General features: G+C 50.6%; 1 protein-coding gene across 2 annotated transcripts in view; it reads right to left on the bottom strand.

Annotated features, from left to right (window-relative positions):
* The window catches only part of LOC126522943 (uncharacterized), a 538,767-nt gene that overhangs the window by 421,708 nt on the left and 96,939 nt on the right, over positions 1–20,120 (bottom strand). The window lies entirely within an intron of this gene.

The raw sequence follows: 20,120 nt of genomic DNA, 5'->3' as shown, positions 1-20,120 counted from the left end.
CACCGCCGCTTTTCGAGCAAGGAGGAGGCGTGGCACGCACGCGAGCTCACGCACACATCGGGCGGTTCGGAAGGAGGAGGATGGAGAGAACGGGATGGGTAGCAGGGAGAGGACAACGAGGCGCAAGCTAGCGCCATCTGTCGCAGGACGGAGACACCCTGGCAGAAGGTCGGCATCTCGGCGTGGAAATTGCGGTAAAGGAACTTGGGAAAAGACAGCTCGCTGGCATCGCGTCTGCTTCAACAACCCTTTTGACAAACAAAAAAGAGAAGAACGAGCTTCACCTGGGTGTCACTGTAACGCTTCTGTACCGTTGTAAGCCCACGCGAGCATCTGCAAGATCACCTGCACTAAGTGGACGATACGAGAGGGACGATCACGAGAGAACTGACTTTGGAGACAAGATCACTTTGGAGACTTTGTCTCCGAAGTCCACAGTCTTTGGAGACAAAAGTGCTTGTTTCTTATCGTCGTCGTCCTGTTTCCAGCTCTGATACCTTCAAGTTGTATACGTACGCTGAACATTCCATAGAGGACACGCTCTCACGTAGCGGTAGCAGTTAAAGTTTCGAACAACGTTCATCTGGCCAGGCCTTCTGGTCAGATTCATCTCTGCCAAGTTATGGCGTGGTGGCATAGCGCGGTACTGTACAGTATGGCACGATAAGTTATGGTGAGGTATGTTTTGGTACGTTGAGGTAAAGTATTGTACACGAAACAAGAATATATGCGTGTGTTCGAACCTATATATTTAGTTATTTAGATTTTCGTCGTACAGCTCCAAAAAGCTCTGTGTGCATACGAATCCCTGGTGACAACCTTCGAAAAAGTTCCGGTGTTCCTATACATACCAAAATAATAGAGGCTGATTAAAATGATCAAGGGCGCGGACAGCAAGCTGTGCACCAGCATCGAAAGCACCAACGCCCGCGGGCATATGTCGGGTATAACATAAAATACAAAGAGCCAAGCGGTGGATTGAGTTAAAGGACAGGGGAGAACTACAGTAAATATGGCGTGACAAAGATCTATCGATACATGACGGTGTGGACAGTAAGTCAAACATGCTTTCAGCAATCCAAGCTTGATGAGGATGCTTGTAGTGCAGCCTGTGCGCACCCCGTGTGTCGAGCATACATACTAATCTTCCCCCAGCTCAGCCATTGCTTTTCCTCGTGGTTCGGCGGCCTAAGTTTAACAATACGGGATTTTATTAGTTATAAATCTGGCTTCGTCACATCGCACATTTGCCCAGCTAATGGCGACAATGTGGCCATCGCAGAGATGTAGATAGTAAATTGTCCATGCTAGTACTTCACCGTTTAAGACAGTGACATCCCCGGAAGAACATCTACATTTGCTGCCTCGTAAGGCACGGGCGTTTAAAGTACGCGCGGATCTAAAAGAAAAAAAAATATGTTAGGAAACCACGTCACATTAGGTCGCCAGAACGCTCGGCAGTAAAGCTAACTACGCAATGATGGAAATGTGGCTGCTGCGCCACGCTCAAAACCGACCCGAGGCACCTACTCAAACGCGATCCAGAGCATGGCCATGTCGCCTGGGCAATGCCGGGAAACTCTTCAATTTCTAGCACTCTTCAAACGGCATTCTACCACCTGCAGCACTGACTTGGAATCACAGAGAAGTAGCCCATAAAAGTATAGTTTGAACTCCAGCGTCAAGTGGTTATGAACGGTCGACAGCGTTCTACAATGTAGCTGCTGCGCTTAAGCACAGCATATCCCGAATGCGAAAGAGCTGGTGAAAGATGCAATAACCAACAATCGAACTGGCTGGCCTATTATAGCGAGTCGAGAAAGTAGGCGAACGGACGGTGGCACGGTAAAGTGGTTTTCCGTTGTTGATGCGGTGGCCGTTGTAGCTCTTCAGACTCACATTTTTCGACGCCAATAAAAGTAAGAACAGACACCCAAATGAATTCCTGGTTGCAGTGCTTCGCGATCAAATCAGAAAGTTCTTCCTAAGTTTCGTTTTTTTTTTTCTCCAACTGCGGGCAATATTCTAAGCCATACACGGAACCAACACAGACTGTACCACCAAGGGAGGAAAACAAACACACGAACAGCGCACATTCAAATTCCGATGATTGCGAGGTTTCTTTTTCTTATATTTTTTTCACCTTTTGCTCTTTTTCTCCACCCGACTTTCTGCTCAGCTCCAACCTTCGTGGAGAAGTTGTACGACTAGGGGGCTCTTGCAACAACAACTCTTTTGCATCTTTCATCCACTGCGTACGACCAGGCTCCGGATGTTCAATTCTGATACGATGCATATTTCGTACGTGACTGTTCCACCATAGAGAAATAAATACTAGAGATATGTCGATGCGGCCTCCTTTTCAAGCCACGACAGGAAGCGCCTGTAGCATTGAATGAGTAAAACGGCCACGCGAATCCCCCTCCAATACTTGCACACACATAAGCGCTCCTAAAACGTGCTACGATGCATCACAGACGTCAGGACCCGAACGCCGAACCGGCGGACTGCACTTTTAAGGCGCGTGCATAGGCAGCGTGAGGGGACCATATCGGGCTATTCGCAGTCATTGCGACGTCATCGCGGCGTGTCGTTCATACGAAGCATTCCTCGTTCCGGGCATCCTTGCCTGGATTCGTTTCGGGCGCGTCTTCAGTAAAATAGATGTGCGCGACCGGAAAGGGGGATCAAACGTCTGTCTTCCAGCGCAGCGGTCCAATGACCTGACCAATACGCCGAGACACCGAACGCAAACTTAACCCGTGCCAAACCTGACTAGCTCTTTGAGAAATTTGTACTCGCGTCAATTGCCCATTTCTCGCATTTCTTCCCTCGTGACAGCTAGGGCTTCGAGACGGCCCGTTCGAATCGCACCCACCTTCGGGGTCGGCTCACATTCCTCAGTCCCTTCCGTACAGCAGCTCGGAATAAGCATCGATATGGTGGCTCCTGGACGTCGCCGCTCTAAAGAGGTCTCGTTGCTCCCGTCATGAACGAGCACTTCAGATAGAGCTAGCTGAGCCGAGGGTATAGCCGAAACGAGCCATGCGTTCAGAAAATAGCAACTATAGGTGTGTCGAACACATACACCAGTACCGTCCCGTTCTTCAATCTCGCGGCAGCATTCCTGCTCCGGAAAGTGAAGGCGACGAACCGCCGATCACAGTGAATGCGGTCATAATGCGCACCCGCATCGAACATGCCGCATCAGACGCCAAAACTTGTAGCCGTTATGCAGAGGTGGAACAGGCATTTTACCTTTCGGCGCAGGTCCTGGCGCAGGCAAAACAGCCGCTTTGGCGCAGCAACAAGCACTTTTGGCGCAAGGTAGCACGCACGTGCGCTTACCATATACCATGCAAATATTAACTGATGTAGTGGATATGTTGTAGAGACGGGTTTGCGAGCTTATCCTGCAAGCGCGGTCAGGAAAGGACGCGACGCTCCTCCATACCGGGACACACAAAGGGCGCTATACGGCCGTGCTCGTCGATACGGCGCAGAGAAGCCACCACAGACAGATCGTCAACAAATGCGTGTTTATTGAGCCAGGATGCAACACAGTGCGAGACTCAGTGCTTGTGGGCAAAGGCTGACTGCAAGCCTGATCGAGTAAGCGCGCCTGCGCTGATACTCGTGTCATGCGATGAACATTTGGAAATATCGGGGCCGCAAAGGTTTTGCGGTCGCAAATGGCGTCAGCGCCACTGTGCGTACGGGAGACGCAAATACGGTTTTGCGTTTGCGTCGGCGACAATATTTCATCGACACAAACTCGACGCAAATATCTTGCGCCAACGAACATGGCAGCAGCCATTGAAGTGGCGGCTCTAGTCCTGTACTACATTCGCTAATACCATTCTTAACTATACATCACGTGCGATTCTGATCGCAGCTTGCTCTTTCGCAAAGCCTCGCTATCACCCATAACAATGCCTCCTTCACTAGATGCCTGCCGCGTGAGCCGAGAGGGTGGTTCCTGCCCCTCTCCTCTTTGCTCTTTCCCACATGGGTCGGCTGCGAGCGCTAGCTGCGGTGGCCGCTGCAAACCTAAATCACGCAGCCCTGCCTCCGAGATTTTAATGGCGTCTTTTGTGATCCCGGAGGCTGGACCCATGCGCTCTCGTCAAGCCATTGGTCTACCGCGCGTTCGCCTATAGTAATCGTCACTTCCTCCGCAACAGGAAGTGGGTCGGCTGCGAGCGCCGTCTCTCCGCGACTACCCTGAACTACAGGAAGCTTCGCTCCAATGGGAAGACTAGCGACGCGGCAGGCATCTAGTAAAGGAGGCATTGCCCATAAACATCGAAAAAGTTCACCTTTAACCTTAGAATGTGACATCCTCCTTCGGCAAACTCAGCGGTACCACGCGGGTTCCTAAAACACCGAAATAAAGCGCTTGCAAGACGGTACAGAGGTACCACATTGTACGTCCGTCGAAGAAAAATGCGCCACTCATGAACCGGAGGACTCCGGCGGGCCCTGGAGTTTCTCACTAGAGGTCTATGGACAGGCCCCTGCTTCCGTTTGTGATGATGATTATATAGCATGATGTTGGTCTTGATTTGAGTTTTGCTAACTGCAAAGCACCGCCGGAAGGAGGGTTTCGCGTTTATGCTTGCTTTGGCGCAGGCTCGGCGCAATTTTCCGCTAAAATCCCGTTTCGGCGCAGGATGGCGCGAAGGCTCGCTCTCGGCGAAGTTTGGCGCAATTGGCGCGCAGCTGTTCCACCACTGCGTATGAATTGTTTCGACTCCACTTCAATCGCACCCTACGCATGTGCACTGTTTGCTTCGTGTTAACAGGAACACGGAGACCTCCGGCTTGTAAATTACCCATCTCCAATGAAAACGTATTTTCAAATCCAATTTTATGGTTAGCTTTATAATTTAGTAAACACAAACACCACATGTGACTGCACCACGTCGACGGCGCTTCCAGCGCATGCGACTTGCGTTTGGGGACGCAAATCAATAACGATTTTCTGCGTAGGTATGCACCGTTAGATACGGGACCTTTTCCTGAGCCTCCTTTGAGTTCACCAGACCACATCGAATCGCGCCACACCTAAGTAAGAAACGCAGAAGCAGATCTACCCCGTTCCCGAAGCGCGGCACGTGCAAACAAGTTGGCGTCCCCCACCTTGTGCGCCGCAGGTGGAGCTATTCACTGCTTGACTCTTCCCGAAAGTGTAGCGGGAGCCTGGCACGGTTCCAGGTAGCGCAGGGCCCGAGCAAAGCTGCTTTGTAGCACTGAAACATCGCCCCCTTCCGCCTATTGTGACGGCGCTTGCAAGTCAGCAAGCCAATACCGCAGAGAGAAGTAAGCACTCGGACACTTGGGGCCCAAGGAACGACCCTCGGCACCGGGTATGACACAATCGCACGGGCGCCTACCATTGGCCGAAAATGACGACACCTGAGCGGGCTCGCTGATTGGCCGGAAATGGCGTCACCTGAGCGGGCTCGCCGATTGGTCGAACGTGACGTGACTTCGAGACACCGAAGGGCTTAAAAGCCAGAGACCGGGAGCAGCAAGAGAGCATTCCTTCATTCATCTCTTTCGAGCTTCTTGCCACGGGCCGCAGCGTCCGAGTTGCTGCCGGCCCGTAATGACTGTTAATTTCTTAGTACTCTCACTGTAAATAATGTAAATAAACCTCCAGTTTTCATCTCAAAGCCCTCCTCAACCTCGGTAAACTCCCGCACCCAACGGCAAGGACCAAAATCTGGGGGACAGCAATTGGGATTGTCCTCCAGATCCAACAGCACGCAGCCGCAGACTTACCCAAGCGCAACGGCTCCCCAACGCATAGGCACCCTAATTTAATACTCTCTATTGTACAGCCTTCATGAAAGGCCAACGTCGGAAAGCTAGGTTTTAACGTTTCTTTGTCGTCGTCTTCGGAGAGACAAGAGAGGATGCAAAGTGGCAAAGCCAACGGCAAGGCTCAAAACGAACAAAAGCAGCAAGAATTAACGAGAGCGAAAATTGATTAACATTTGGGAAGGGGCGTTAGTTCGTTATATATAGCCTAGGAGCGCTGTCATTTGGCAAGCCAATCGACCGCTGCTTCTCGCGCAAGTCTGTCGTCAGCCATTAAAAAATACATCGACACTTTGCAGTCGCATTATAATGGTCTTTTTATAGTAAGCCTATCCGACGCAAGCGAACGGCTCTTTTTAATTTACTTGTATGAAATAAGGACTGTCAGTGGCAGTACTTAACTAGGAACTCCAATATTCTTAACCGTAGTGCTTGTGCCGTAATTGAATTAATCACTTGTCGCCGCCTGAGCTTTTCAGTAGGACGCAACTAGAAATAGGAAAGTTAATAAAACGTGACTACAACGATGTGATTTTTTTTCTTCAGTACTTCTAGATAACTAAGGAGAAGAAGTGATTAAAAAGTTGCTAAAGAACGTCGGTAAGTGCACGTGAGAACTCCTTCGTTCTAAATAGGGCATGAACTCTTGCTAGCAAGCAGGTGTCGTTCCCATGCGAAGTTGAGCACCTATCGGTGACGGCAAGAGTTCGAAGACATGCAATCGGCGCTCGGTTTAATGGACGGCTGGCACGATAGGTGTGACCTCCATTTCCGTTCGCTCGCAATGTGTTTCCAAATGTACCGATTCGGCAGGCAGCACATTATCAAGACTTCGGCGAGAATGGCGTCGCAAGAATGAATCAATTTGTTCTGATTGAAAACTTTCAAACGGAGAAAGAAAAAAGGCGCTTCTAGCATAGATAAAGACGCCGCCGTCCGCAGTAGGGACGCAATTAGCTAGAATAAAGACAGGGAAGGTAAAATCAGGAGAGGAAAAAGAGGAAAAACGCGGGGGTCAACCACATGGGCATCCGGTTTGCCACCCGACGTAATGTAAGAGAAGGAACGAAAGGTGGAACCATTACCAATGCGAACACGCGAGGCTGTCCATCACGCCTGTGTACACTAAGTCACTGAAGCCAGACATAACATATAGAGGGCGAAAGGCAAGGAGGTTAACCAGAGTAACCTCCCGGTAGCTACCCTAGAGTAAGGAGAAAGAATAGGGCGATGATATAGAAGGAAACGAAAATGTATCAGTTTTTCCTGAATGAAGAAGAATCGACTGCATTACATACGAAGTAAGGAAATCACTTTTATCGGCCTTACAAACTTGTAAACGTTCGCTTACTAACTAAATTAACAAGCACGGTGTCACGCGGGCACAGGCAAACGTGAACACATCTCACTCATTGTCATCACACTCGTTGTCAAAACGCTGCCCTGAGAAAGAGCGGCCGCAGCAGCGGGCAAATTGCCCTTCGTGTCATCTCTCGCTTCAACGCGAACTAAGCGGCGAGAATACAGCGCGAACGAAGCCATAAGTCCGGTGCGCCCCTAGACTCTGTACCCATCACAGAGCGCTTTTAAGAGAGGGACCGCGCGTCCACGCTCCGCTGCAACATACGCAGCCGCCGCCAGAGTAGAACGACCGACCACCATCCCACCGCTTCCTTGCGCGCGCGAGATCGAACCACCATCCTTCTCGGCTCACGCCCGAGAGCTTTCACTCGGACCTGCAGCTATAATCCACAGCATAGGGCGCGCGGCCGCCGCGTTATCGCACCTGGACTTCATGCGGTACATCACGGCGACAGCAACGCCTGGAGTGTCGCTGTCCTGTGGAGCGAATTTGTCGAATTCGCTGGGAGGGTCCATATAATTTAAATCGCAATAAAAAGGTAAGCCTTCCTGAACACATGTACCCGAACCGAAAGATTGAAGTGCTTGAAGAGAGGAAAACATAATGCAATGAATTGATTCCGAGAAGAGCACCCTGTCGGGTACTCCCACGCTGGCAAAGGGGAACAGAGAAATATAAAGATGAGAGAGATAAGATAGATCAACAATCCGTGTAAGCGCAACTTCTTAGGCGGTTAAAGACAATGCGTGAAAAAAAATTAAATTATGGGGTTTTACGTGCCAAAACCACTTTCTGATTATGAGGCACGCCGTAGTGGAGGACTCCGGAAATTTCGACCACCTGGGGTTCTTTAACGTGCACCTAAATCTAAGTACTGTTGGGGTCTCGGTGCTGACGCCCGTTATTGCGAATGGGTCGCAAGCCCCAAGGGTAGCGTTGGCCTGGCGGCCTGGGGCACTGGAAGCATCCGAAGGTCCCGGCAAAGCATGAGAAGACTGGTAACAGAACAACTTGTTTATTCTAACATAGCAAAAGAGCGGCCGGTCAGGTCGACCGAAGTGGAGAGACGGGAGAGCACGTAACTCAACAGTACAAATCGGAGCCTCTCTCCTGGCGTCCGGGGACAGCTGCTCTTATACTCTCGGCGTCGCGGGCCAGAAGGAAGGTCACGGGATGAGCCCACGCGACGGCGGAGCATGAGCCCACGACGGCGCGCACGGTCGAGCCGAGAGACATGGTGAGCCGAGTGTAGTGACGCATCGCCAACCCGCCGACGGACAGACCTCCTGGCACCTCACTTGGGGAGCTCCGCTCCCCGGCTGCTGCGCTTTGACAAGCGTGGGCACACACACACACACGCACATACGAAGACACGTGGCACTGAAACACGCCTGGACACGCTTGGCGGGGAGGCGTTGCGGCGGCGTCGAACGGGCCAAAATGTCCGCCGCTTTGAACGAAGCCCCGGCGTCCGTTGCATCCGCGCCGGCATTACCGCGCGTTGTAGGCGAAACGTAACAGACCGCCCCGCCGGGGGAAGGAGATCCCGATGGTCAGGGGACTGCATCCGCTGTCCGGAGGGATGTCGCTCGATGATGCTCATAACCGAAGTCGGGCGTCCTTTGGCGTTTCTTGAGCGCAGCGCCCAGAGAAGCCCTCGTTCTCACGTTCAGGTGCACACAGGACACTGCAAAGTGACTTCGGGAGAGTTGACATTTTTGTTCTCGTTTCCGGCAAGCGTTAGAACTACGCCGAAAGTCAACCGCTCAGTCAGCAAGCACGGCACAACCCTCACTAAGCCCTGCCAGGCTCTTTCCCCTTTTATACTGCTGCCTAGTTCCTTACAGTAGTTTAGCAGCACTCAGAACGCGTCCACAAATCGGAAAATTGCACTAGAAAGCACATCATCACTTTGAAACACTACACAAAAGCAATAAGTTAAAAATCCTGCCTCAGGAAGAAAAACATCAGTAACAAGCAATTTTGAGGCTGATTCCCACGTTAGGGGCTTCGACTTAAGCCATCGGCGTTACCGTTGAGACTCCCCTTTTTGTAACGCACCTCAAAGGAATATTGTTGCAAAGCGAGGCTCCAGCGCAGGAGGCGGCCATTTTTGGGAGAGATGGTCTGCAGCCATTGGAGAGGGCAGTGATCCGTTTCAATGATAAACCTCGAGCCGGCTAGGTAACATGACAATTTCTGAACGGCCCACACGATACACGCACACTCTTTCTCGGTGGCGCTATACGCCTGCTCACGACTCGTCAGCTTACGACTAGCATACAGGACGGGGTGTTTTACTTCTCCATTTTCCCGTTGGCACAGTACAACGCCCATGCCTCGCTCACTAGCATCACACTGAACAACGAACCCTTTTGTGTAGTCGGGCGATCGTAGCACAGGCTGGCTTGTTAGGGCGCTCTTTAAGGCGCTAAAAGCTCTTTCCTTTGTCTCATCCCAGACGACTGTTTGCGGCTCTGTCTTTCTTAGAGCATCCGTTAGGGGAGCCGCGATATCAGAGTACCTGGGGATGTACCTCTGATAGTAGCCGGCGACACCTAAGAACGACCGAATATCGGTCTTCGTGCGCGGTTGCGGGAAGTTTCGCACAGCGGCCACCTTTATTTCAGAGGGGCGGCGACGACCCCGACCAATCACGTGTCCGAGGTAGACAACCTCGGCCTGTGCTAACTGGCACTTGGGAGCCTTGACTGTCAAGCCCGCATCGCGCAGGCGGGTTAGCACTGCCCGCAAGTGCGCCATATGCTCAGGCCAGGATGCGGAGAATATCGCTACGTCGTCTAGATACGGTAAAGCGAATTCTTGCTGTCCCCGCAACACTTTATCCATGAGGCTTGAAAAGCAGTATGGCGCGTTCTTCAAACCAAAACTCAAAACTTTAGGACGGAATGTCCCCATTGGTGAAATGAACGCCGCATACCTACTAGCCTCTTCTGTAAGTGGAACCTGCCAATAACCCCTGACAAGATCTAGGGTGGAAATAAACTGAGCGCTACTCACTCTCTCAAGGCGCTCCTCGATGTTAGGGATCGGATAAATTTGATCCTTAGTGATGGAATTAAGCCTGCGGTAGTCGACGCAAGGACGAGGCTCCTTGCCCGGTACCTCAACTAAAATCAAAGGGGAGGTATAATCACTCTCACCTGCTTCAATAACACCGAGCTGTAGCATTTTCTTTACCTCAGCCTCCATAATATCGCTCTGGCGGGGTGACACCCGGTACGCCTTGGATCGTACTGGCTCTGGGGAGGTAAGTTCTATGTCATGAGTAAGGACTGAAGTCCTACCAGGCCTCTCAGAGAACAGACCTTGAAACTCTTGTAAGAGCTGGTGTAGTTCGGTTTTCTGCTCAGGCGACAGCGATGCTTTACTTATTAAGTCACTAATGACTTGATCGGTGTCTTTCCTGTTCGTCACTGAGCCTAGTCCCGGAAGCTCGACCGGAAGCTCTTCTAACTTTCCCGCATCGGGAATTTCCTCTCCAGTATCTGGTGCCTTTAACGCTACAGGCTCAATTTTATTCCGTTCGGGCGTGCTCTGAATACCAGCTTGCTGCGCCTCTGACCCTTTCTCATCGTTCAACAACGTCGGCCCCGCAACTACCGCCTTCGCAGCGAGCTCCCGAACCTTCGATCTGGTTAAGGCCTGAACGCTAGCCTCACCAAACAAAAGCCCCTTCTCGCGCAGGAGGTGATCGGACCTGTTCGAAAATAGGTACGGGTACTGGGGGGGCAGCATAGATGACACTGCGGCCTCCGTCTCAAGTGCTCCGAAAGGTCCTTCAATAAGCACTTTTGCTACCGGCAGACACACGCTATGAGCTTCCACTGCTTGCTTGATCCATGCGCACTCGCCCGTGAACATATCGGGTTCTACGTAAGAGGGGTGAACTACATCCATTGTAGCTGCGGAATCGCGAAGCACTCGGCACTCTTTCCCGTTCACGAGGAGGTCTCGCATGTAAGGCTCGAGAAGCTTGATGTTCTCGTCAGTGCTGCATAATGACAAAAACACGACTTTTGGTTTTGTTTCTGGACACTGCGCCGAAAAGTGACCCGGCTTCTGACACGTATAACACACGCGCACTTGCCTCATCTCGAACCGCTTTCTGCGTTCGGCTTCGGCTGCCGCCGTCTCCTCACGTTCGGTCGGACACTGCGCCGAAAAGTGACCCGGCTTCTGGCACGTATAACACACGCGCGCTCGCCTCGTCTCGAACCGCTTTCTCATGGGCGTGAACTTCGGCCTCTCAAACTTGGAGCCAAATTCACCCTTTTGACCGTCCTTAGCTCCGCGAGCCCGACGCGTCACAAACTCCTCGGCTAGCTCAGCGGCTCTAGCCACCGTACTAACGTCTGGCCTATCCAAGACCCAGTACCGCACGTTCTCAGGTAACCGACTATAAAACTGTTCTAGCCCGAAACACTGCAGAACTTTCTCGTGGTCACCAAACGCTTTCTCTTCTTTGAGCCACTCCTGCATGTTTGACATAAGCCTGTACGCAAACTCTGTATATGACTCACTTTTGCCTTTCTCATTTTCCCGAAACTTCCGACGGAACGCCTCCGCTGACAGCCGGTACTTTTTTAGCAGACTCGATTTCACTTTGTCGAAATCCTCTGCCTCCTCTCTCTCCAAGCGAGCGACTACGTCGGCCGCCTCGCCGGGTAGCAAAGTGAGCAAGCGCTGTGGCCACGTTTCCCGAGAGAACCCCTGCTTCTCGCACGTTCGCTCAAAGTTAACCAGGAACAAACCAATGTCCTCTCCAAGCTTAAACGGCCGCATCAGGTCAGTCATTTTGAACAATACTCGTTCTCCTGCACCGTGTGCCTGACTTCCATTACGAGCGCGTTCCATCTCTAACTCGAGACGCTTCATTTCCAAAGCGTGTTGACGGTCGCGCTCTTCTTTTTCTTTCTCTTTTTGTTCTTTTAGTTCGCGCTCCTGTTTCTCTTTTTGCTCTTTAAGTTCGCGCTCCTGTCTTTTTGCCGTCTCCCTCTCCTCAATGGTCTCAAGGCATTCCGACAGCTCGTCATCCTCAGCTTCTAACTCAAGAATAGCCCTTAGCAGTTCTGGTTTTCTGAGTTTGTCTGAGACATCCAGACCCAACTCTCTTGCAAGCTCCAGCAATTTCGGTTTGCGCAACGACTTCAAATCCATGGCTGCTCTGAATGCTGCTTTCTCTACTGCCTACTATTGTCTTGCCGCAAACTAACCCGGCAGCAACGACAACCACAATTACCAGCTCTGTTTCTGACACTAACAAAAGCCTGGCAAAACTCAGAAGAAGAAAGTCCCGCACTCACCAAACCTCGCAGCCAAGAATTCAGCGCAGTCGTTCCGCTGCAGGCAACCAGTCATCACACAGGGCTCGTTGCACTGCTCCCGGATGGTCGTTGTGCTGCTCAGCATACATTCAACCGCATCTCTTCGCTGCTGGCCTCCGTTGTCGCGATCTCACCGCTGGCAACCAGTTTTTGGGGGTCTCGGTGCTGACGCCCGTTATTGCGAATGGGTCGCAAGCCCCAAGGGTAGCGTTGGCCTGGCGGCCTGGGGCACTGGAAGCATCCGAAGGTCCCGGCAAAGCATGAGAAGACTGGTAACAGAACAACTTGTTTATTCTAACATAGCAAAAGAGCGGCCGGTCAGGTCGACCGAAGTGGAGAGACGGGAGAGCACGTAACTCAACAGTACAAATCGGAGCCTCTCTCCTGGCGTCCGGGGACAGCTGCTCTTATACTCTCGGCGTCGCGGGCCAGAAGGAAGGTCACGGGATGAGCCCACGCGACGGCGGAGCATGAGCCCACGACGGCGCGCACGGTCGAGCCGAGAGACATGGTGAGCCGAGTGTAGTGACGCATCGCCAACCCGCCGACGGACAGACCTCCTGGCACCTCACTTGGGGAGCTCCGCTCCCCAGCTGCTGCGCTTTGACAAGCGTGGGCACACACACACACACGCACATACGAAGACACGTGGCACTGAAACACGCCTGGACACGCTTGGCGGGGAGGCGTTGCGGCGGCGTCGAACGGGCCAAAATGTCCGCCGCTTTGAACGAAGCCCCGGCGTCCGTTGCATCCGCGCCGGCATTACCGCGCGTTGTAGGCGAAACGTAACAGTACACGGGTGTTTTCGCATTTCGCCCCCATCGAAATGCGGCCGCCGGGGCCGGGATTCGATCCCGCGACCTCGTGCTCAGCAGCCCAACACCATAGCCACTGAGCAACCACGGCGGGTAAAGACAATGAGAGAGGTTAACAAGCTAGAAAAGGACAGAAGGTGTATCTGCCATCCGTCACCTTTCGGCGACGCCTTCACTTTTACATGACTTACAGCCGCGGTGAAAACAACACTACGGTAAAGGGCATTCACCGACGTCGCAACCTTGCCGCTGCTGATTCCATCACACGAGCACACGACAATGCATTAAAAAAAATACTTTAGAGTTAGGAGTGTCAAAGCGTAAAAAAGTGTTTGTTTGTGAAGCCTGTCATGTGGTAGAGGTATGTGCATACATATATCATATATATATATATATATATATATGGAGGGGGGCACCAAGGGTGTTCCACATCCTCCCGCCATGGCTCTGAGAGGCGCTGGCTAACACCCCCAGAGCTACACCTAGGACGCATAAATACTGAAGTTAGTGGACGGATTGATTGCCGTCGTTTGTGGGACGCTCGACTTTCTTGCGTCCCCTTACGCTGTTTCCTCCGCATGGCTCTCGCATTTCTTGTAACCCGGCTTCGACACGTATCTGGGCACCGCCGGTGGTCGGTGTATAGTTACAGAATAGTACGAGAGATGGTGTGAGTGTTGCGCTGCTAACGCCGCCTAGCGGCAGGGTTACTCTTATGCAAAAGGGAGTATAGCCTCTTCCACTATGGTGGTTTGATCTCGGCTGAGTGTGCGGACGTACGTCTCGCACGCCGGCTGGCACGCTGCCCGGGACCGTCCCCAGAAAGGCTTCGGAGTGGGTCGCCGGGATGAACGACCACGCTCTCTTGAACGAGCAGCGATGAGCAGCGCCCATCGATGAACGATGAGCAGCGCCCATCGGCATGCTCCTCTACTGGTGGTAATTTGGCTGGCTAGATTGGTGTTTATTACGAAAGGAGCAATGAATGTCCTTTTGATTGTTCCCACTACTGTTTTGTAAATCCTCTGTCCTCTGTTGCTCGGCACAGAGTTCGGGCATAGCTGCCGCGTCTGTGACCGGCTCTGTTTCCATGTGAGTCTCTCCACGGTGAGCTCGGTGCGGAGCTGCGAAAATTTGAACAGAAGAGCTCTGGCTTGCAAGTGCTTCGCGAAACCTTCCCTGACGCCACCGACCACGACGAAATAAACGACGACGGTCGGACGTCGAAGACGAGGACTGGATCGACGACGGTGACGACTGGTACCGAAGCACTGCACATAATAAATTGTGATGCACGTATACTGTAGCTTGTATGCGTGTGACTTGCTGGGGCTTGTGTGGCTTACCGGCCTGGCTGTGAATGACAGCGCAGAAACTTCGCGAAATTTAGCAAATCTTGGCGACACTAACCACCGTATCGAGAGATGTGTCTTAACTTGAAGCTCATGCTTGACTTGATATAAATGACGCCTGGTGCGAACGGACCCAAGACGCTCATTTCGTTTCTTTTGGTGCGTTCACGACAGGTGTCGTTTAAATCAAGTCAAGCATGGGCTTCAAGTTAAGATGAATTTCTGAACACAGGGGTTAGTATGGATCTATTTAAGCCATGCATAACCTCGTAAGACTTAGCAAAACCTAGCAACGCTTAGTATGAGCTTAGCCAAGCTATGCATTACATCGCAAAACTTAGCGAAACCTATAGCAACCCTCAATGTGAACCTAGCCAAGCCAAGCATAACCTCGAAAAACTTAGCAAAACCTAGCTACACTTAGTATGAGCCTACCCGAGCCGTGTTATAACCTCGCAAAACTTCACAAAACTCCGTAATACTCAGCAAAAGCCGGAACTAGCTCCGCTGTGATCCAGCCTTGCACCACTAGGGCAGACTGCTCACATTTTTTTCCTGCACCATTCTCCTGCAAAAATCAACAGCGGTCAAACAAGAAATGTTTCTGGAGCCATCATTTCAACAAGGGGAATTGTCACCGTCAGGGCAGCAAAGACAAGTGCACTTGTTGAAGCATTGCCTCCAGCGCCATCTTTTTTTTTTTTTTTGAACACATGATGATCATTTCAAGCCTCTATCTTCCTTGTTTGAATTTTCAGCCTGCACTAAGCATCACAAAATCGTTTCACGACACAATTCCTACAACACGTATACTTCAGCGCTACAAAATTAATCTAGTACTGTCATAACGATAGCTTTATAAATTTGACGCAACTAAACAACAAAAAATTACCTCACATGGTTTTCACACTCCACTCGAACGATTGTTATTTGATCGGCATTAACATCTCTGAATGATGCAATTACTGTCCACCAACAATCATCGGCGTATTCCAAGCTTGCCCAACGATGGCAATCCTTTAATCCTTTCAGATTTTCAATACGTGGACACTCCAGCGAATTCTCACCGTCGGCGTGACGTTCTGTGTAAAGTCAAAGTGCGATGAGAGCGCGCGCCGTGGGTGCAAGGGGAAACCGTTCGAGGGTAAGCCAACAAGGATGGTAGTCGCTTCACGCACGCAGTCTGATGATGCATGCCTAGTGCTGGAGGTCGCGTCATCTCCGAGTTTCAGAGAAGCGTTGAAGCGACAGGCAGCAACCAAGCGTTCGCTCCCAGACACCGTCTTTGTTCATTACGTAAGCGTTGTGACAGCGAATGCTCGATGTCACCGAGTGAGATCTGTTCGTGTCTGTCTCTGCGCGCGTTAGTTGGTAATTTAATTCGTAAATGAGTGTTTGCTGCAATTTAAAGTGTACAATACTACGAACCCCCCCTACCAGCCGTTGTCTAGTAATTTTCTATCGCTATAAATGCTTCGCCTTTCGGACGAAAGTGCGACGCTTTGTGACGGGACACGTAGTTAAGCGCTAGTTACTACACATAAACAGCAAGAGAGAAAACGACGCTACTTCCGGTGGCTCGGCTACTTCAACACACACACACACACACACACACACACACACACACACACACACACACACACACACACACACACACACACACACACACACACACACACACACACACACACACACACACACACACACACACACACACACACACACGCACGCACGCACGCACGCACGCACGCACGCACGCACGCACGCACGCACGCACAACTCAACCTAACTGGGTTATGGAATTGACGTACGCACAAATGACTTCAGTGACACGCTGTAATGCAAGTTTGCTGCAGCTTTGCGTCAGAGAAACCATCCACTAAGTTCTCCTTCGCGGAGAACAAGAATGAAGAAAGCTGCACGCCACAAAACTGCGCGTAATCCGTTTACGCCCGAAGCAGGTGTTTTCTGAAGTCAATAAAGATTCAAACCACACACGCGCTGCAGGCTACGAAGTACGGCGCGCTAAATCCAGTACCGTATTTCTATAGGATAACCTGACAGCGTACAATAGATTTAAAGCGCAAAGTAAAACATAAGGAAACGTTTGCTTTACACACTCACTATAGCACGTTTCTTTCTTTTTTTGCATGTATGTGCTTTCACCACACGCCAGACAAAAGCAGCAGCCAGCGCCTCACATAGGCACCATCATATCAACAAACAAAGAAATAAAGGAAGAGGGAAACAACGCGAGGGCATTCTCGAACACTACGAAAAAAGAAAATCGCGAACAGAAAGGGACCATCGAAAACAGATTGGCATAAACATCCCAGAACGACGTAGCGTCGGTCTAGTTGGTGATCATCAGAATTGAACACATTGAGCGCGGAAGAAACGCCACAAGGAAGAGCACGGGCAACCACACAGCGCTTCGCGGTTTTCAGGGTTCCCTTTTTTCATGATGTTTCTTCCACGATCTACATGTTCACTTCTAACATAAACACAGTGGCGCTTTCGATAAGCCAATATATCCAATGACTTCGGACGAACTAGACCGACGGTCCGTTCCTTTGAAATTGAAGAAGTACAAGCAGACTGTACCGAACTGGAGCATCCACGTGTTCTTTCAGCGCAACCAGAAACCCACGTGAGGTCAGCGGAGAGACGGGAAGACGGTACTCGATTGAATCAAATGCGCGACCGAGCAGGCGCTCGACCGGACACAGACGCAAGAGACGCAGATGAGGTGCGGTCCTACAAGCGCGCCCTCTACGTGAAACGTCTTCGCCGCGCAGCTCTTTCCAGCGCACCGTCCAAAATATCGTCGCATTGGGAAAATTAGGCAGATATACAGCGAATAAGAGACACACTTTCGAAACGCCTAGACCGTACTGAACTGTGACAAACACGAGCGAAAAAAGAAAAAAAAAAGAAAAACCAAGAGGAATGGTATTGGAATAATCATGGACTGCGAGCGCTTCGACAGATGGACGTCTCTGCGTATCACTTTCTGCAAGTCATCTTGATCCTTTAGACGCGTGACCGAGCGCGGGAGATTACATGACGAGGTACGGCTGTCAGATGTTGGCTTTTAAAGTACGATTTCTTATTCATTCTTTTTCTTTTAAAGGAAAGCTTTGTTTGGCTTTTCCTTCACTATCCTTCCCTCCTACACCACCCTCCCCTATCCCCACCCTTCCCTAATTTAATACTTTCGAATAAGAAATCGTATTCTGTCCAGTTTGAATCGCTGTTCGAATCAAGTGGCCCCTATTCGTAAAGAACAATAGTTCTAGAATAGTTTTCGAATATTTTAAATCGTCAGCGGTGCGCGATCAAGCATAAAATTCAAGCGAAAGCGTCATAAATTTCACCTCGGCGGCCACAGCAATAAAATAAATAAATAAAACGATAAGTCACATAGTGGAGCGTGCTGTGTACCCCTCAGGGAGCCCAACCTTTCAGGATAAACCACTATATACGACTCGCAACCAGCGGAGAGCCGCGAGTATGAGAGAGAGAGAGAGAGAGAGAGAGAGAGAGAGAGAGAGAGTAAATTTATTGAATTGGGGTAAGGAGGATTAGGAGCTTGATGGGTGGCGCCCCAAGTCCAGGGCGCCTCTGGCTTCTGCCGCTAGGCGAACGTGACCAAGAAGAGCCTTCTGCACCTTCGGGTCTGAGCTGGCGAGTTGTGCTTCCCATTACAAACTGATTACTGGCTCCTAATGCTACATTTGTGCTTCTAATAAAGAACACTTCATAACGTGCAATGTAAAGACTGGTGGTACCGTCTTGCGACGCTGAGTCCAACTACTGTTGATGAAACTAAACTCGCAACGAACATGTTCTGCTAAATAACTGCTGCATGGCGTAACGGAGTCGACAGCAAGCATCAATGACCTGTAGGGGTTCCGTTTTATTTTTTCTTTGTTCCTTTTGACACTAACCCCAATGCTACACTATAATGTTCCTAAAATGTCGCGGCTCAAGCAACAAAGCTTCACCAGGTGTCGCTACCAGCAGTGCGACGTACTATACTGTGTTCGGTATGCCACCAACGGGAATAGCACGCGGACAAGCTAAAGCATCGCGGGCTCACAGGGGAGATCATAGAAGCTTCAGAAGTGGCGCGCTCTGACAGTACGCGTCAGCGTGGCCTAAATTTGTTTGTCAACTAAGGAGCCACATTTCTTTTAGATATTTCGCGTGGAAGCTGCATCCCTCAGGCAATGATATCCTGACTCATTTTTTTATCAATGCCTTTTGTGTGACTACTAGTGATTCTGTTTTTCCTTCATAAACACAGCTGCTCTTTTTTCTTTTCATTTTGGTTGTAACGAAACTATCATGTAGATGCTGAAAGAAAAGAAAATAACGTAGTCGTAAATAAGGCCGTTTCGGTCGCATTCTGAACTCTCGGCTTTCGCTGACGTTCTTAATTTGTTGGCGGCGCAAGGCCACCATTAACAAAAAGCCGAGAGCAGGTTGCTACCACAAAAGCTAGCACACATATCCAAACACGGCTGCAACAAGAGGAGACTCGACCTCAAGTGTAGTTAGTCCTCGCGGTCCACCATCAATATTGATGCTTCCGTGCAGAGTCATGCAGCGACTTTGCCACTCCGCCCACAGAGAACGACAAAGAGCTCTCAGAAGACACAGAGATTGCTCTTGTTTTATGATTACAGCGTTTTCGGCCAGACGATATCATTCTCTGCTCACTCCCGTATCATTCGAATCTATTTGGAGAAGAAAAATACCATTTGTGCGGCAATACGAGGCTGATTTCCCGGAAGACACGTTTGTAGCTATTGAGACCATTTTTCGAACTCTTCATATCAATTCTCCCTTCATTCTTTTTCCCAGTCAATTTCGAACAGCCATTCAGATTTTTCAATTTGAGAGTGTTACAGCCACCTGGAGCGCGTATATATATATATACGCTGCTGTAAATTGAATTTAGCGTTTCCTATTGTCTTATCTTTTCGTACTGCCCTGATGCTCTTTTCCCTAATATCTTCTACTCCCTTCAACTCTCGGTTTCCGCTATAGGCGATCGGTTGCAAACCTGCTCAACGCGTCTGCCAATAGTCTCTCCCTCTCCCTCTCTTTCTCTCCCCTGTCGTTGTTTCGCAAGTGGTTCTGGCACACGCTCTTTGATACTCCTCAGAAAACTACCGCATTTTTCTTCGCACCCATTGGACAAGAGAGCACAGTACTCACCACGGAAAACATTACGCAGTCGTCACCTTACAGTTGGCTTGCAAACGGCACTAAGAGGCCGAAGTACAAAGAGGGAGACATCAAGCCGATCGCAAGACAACGTCTTCGTGTCTCCCTCATATGTCCTTCGTGCTCTCTGGCCCCGTTTGGCTAGTCGATTTTGTCACCGTACGCAAACAGTGCGCAG

This window comes from Dermacentor andersoni, chromosome 6, assembly GCF_023375885.2.
Source record: "Dermacentor andersoni chromosome 6, qqDerAnde1_hic_scaffold, whole genome shotgun sequence".
Lineage (NCBI taxonomy): Eukaryota > Metazoa > Arthropoda > Arachnida > Ixodida > Ixodidae > Dermacentor > Dermacentor andersoni.
This window is presented reverse-complemented; position numbering and strand designations above follow the sequence as displayed.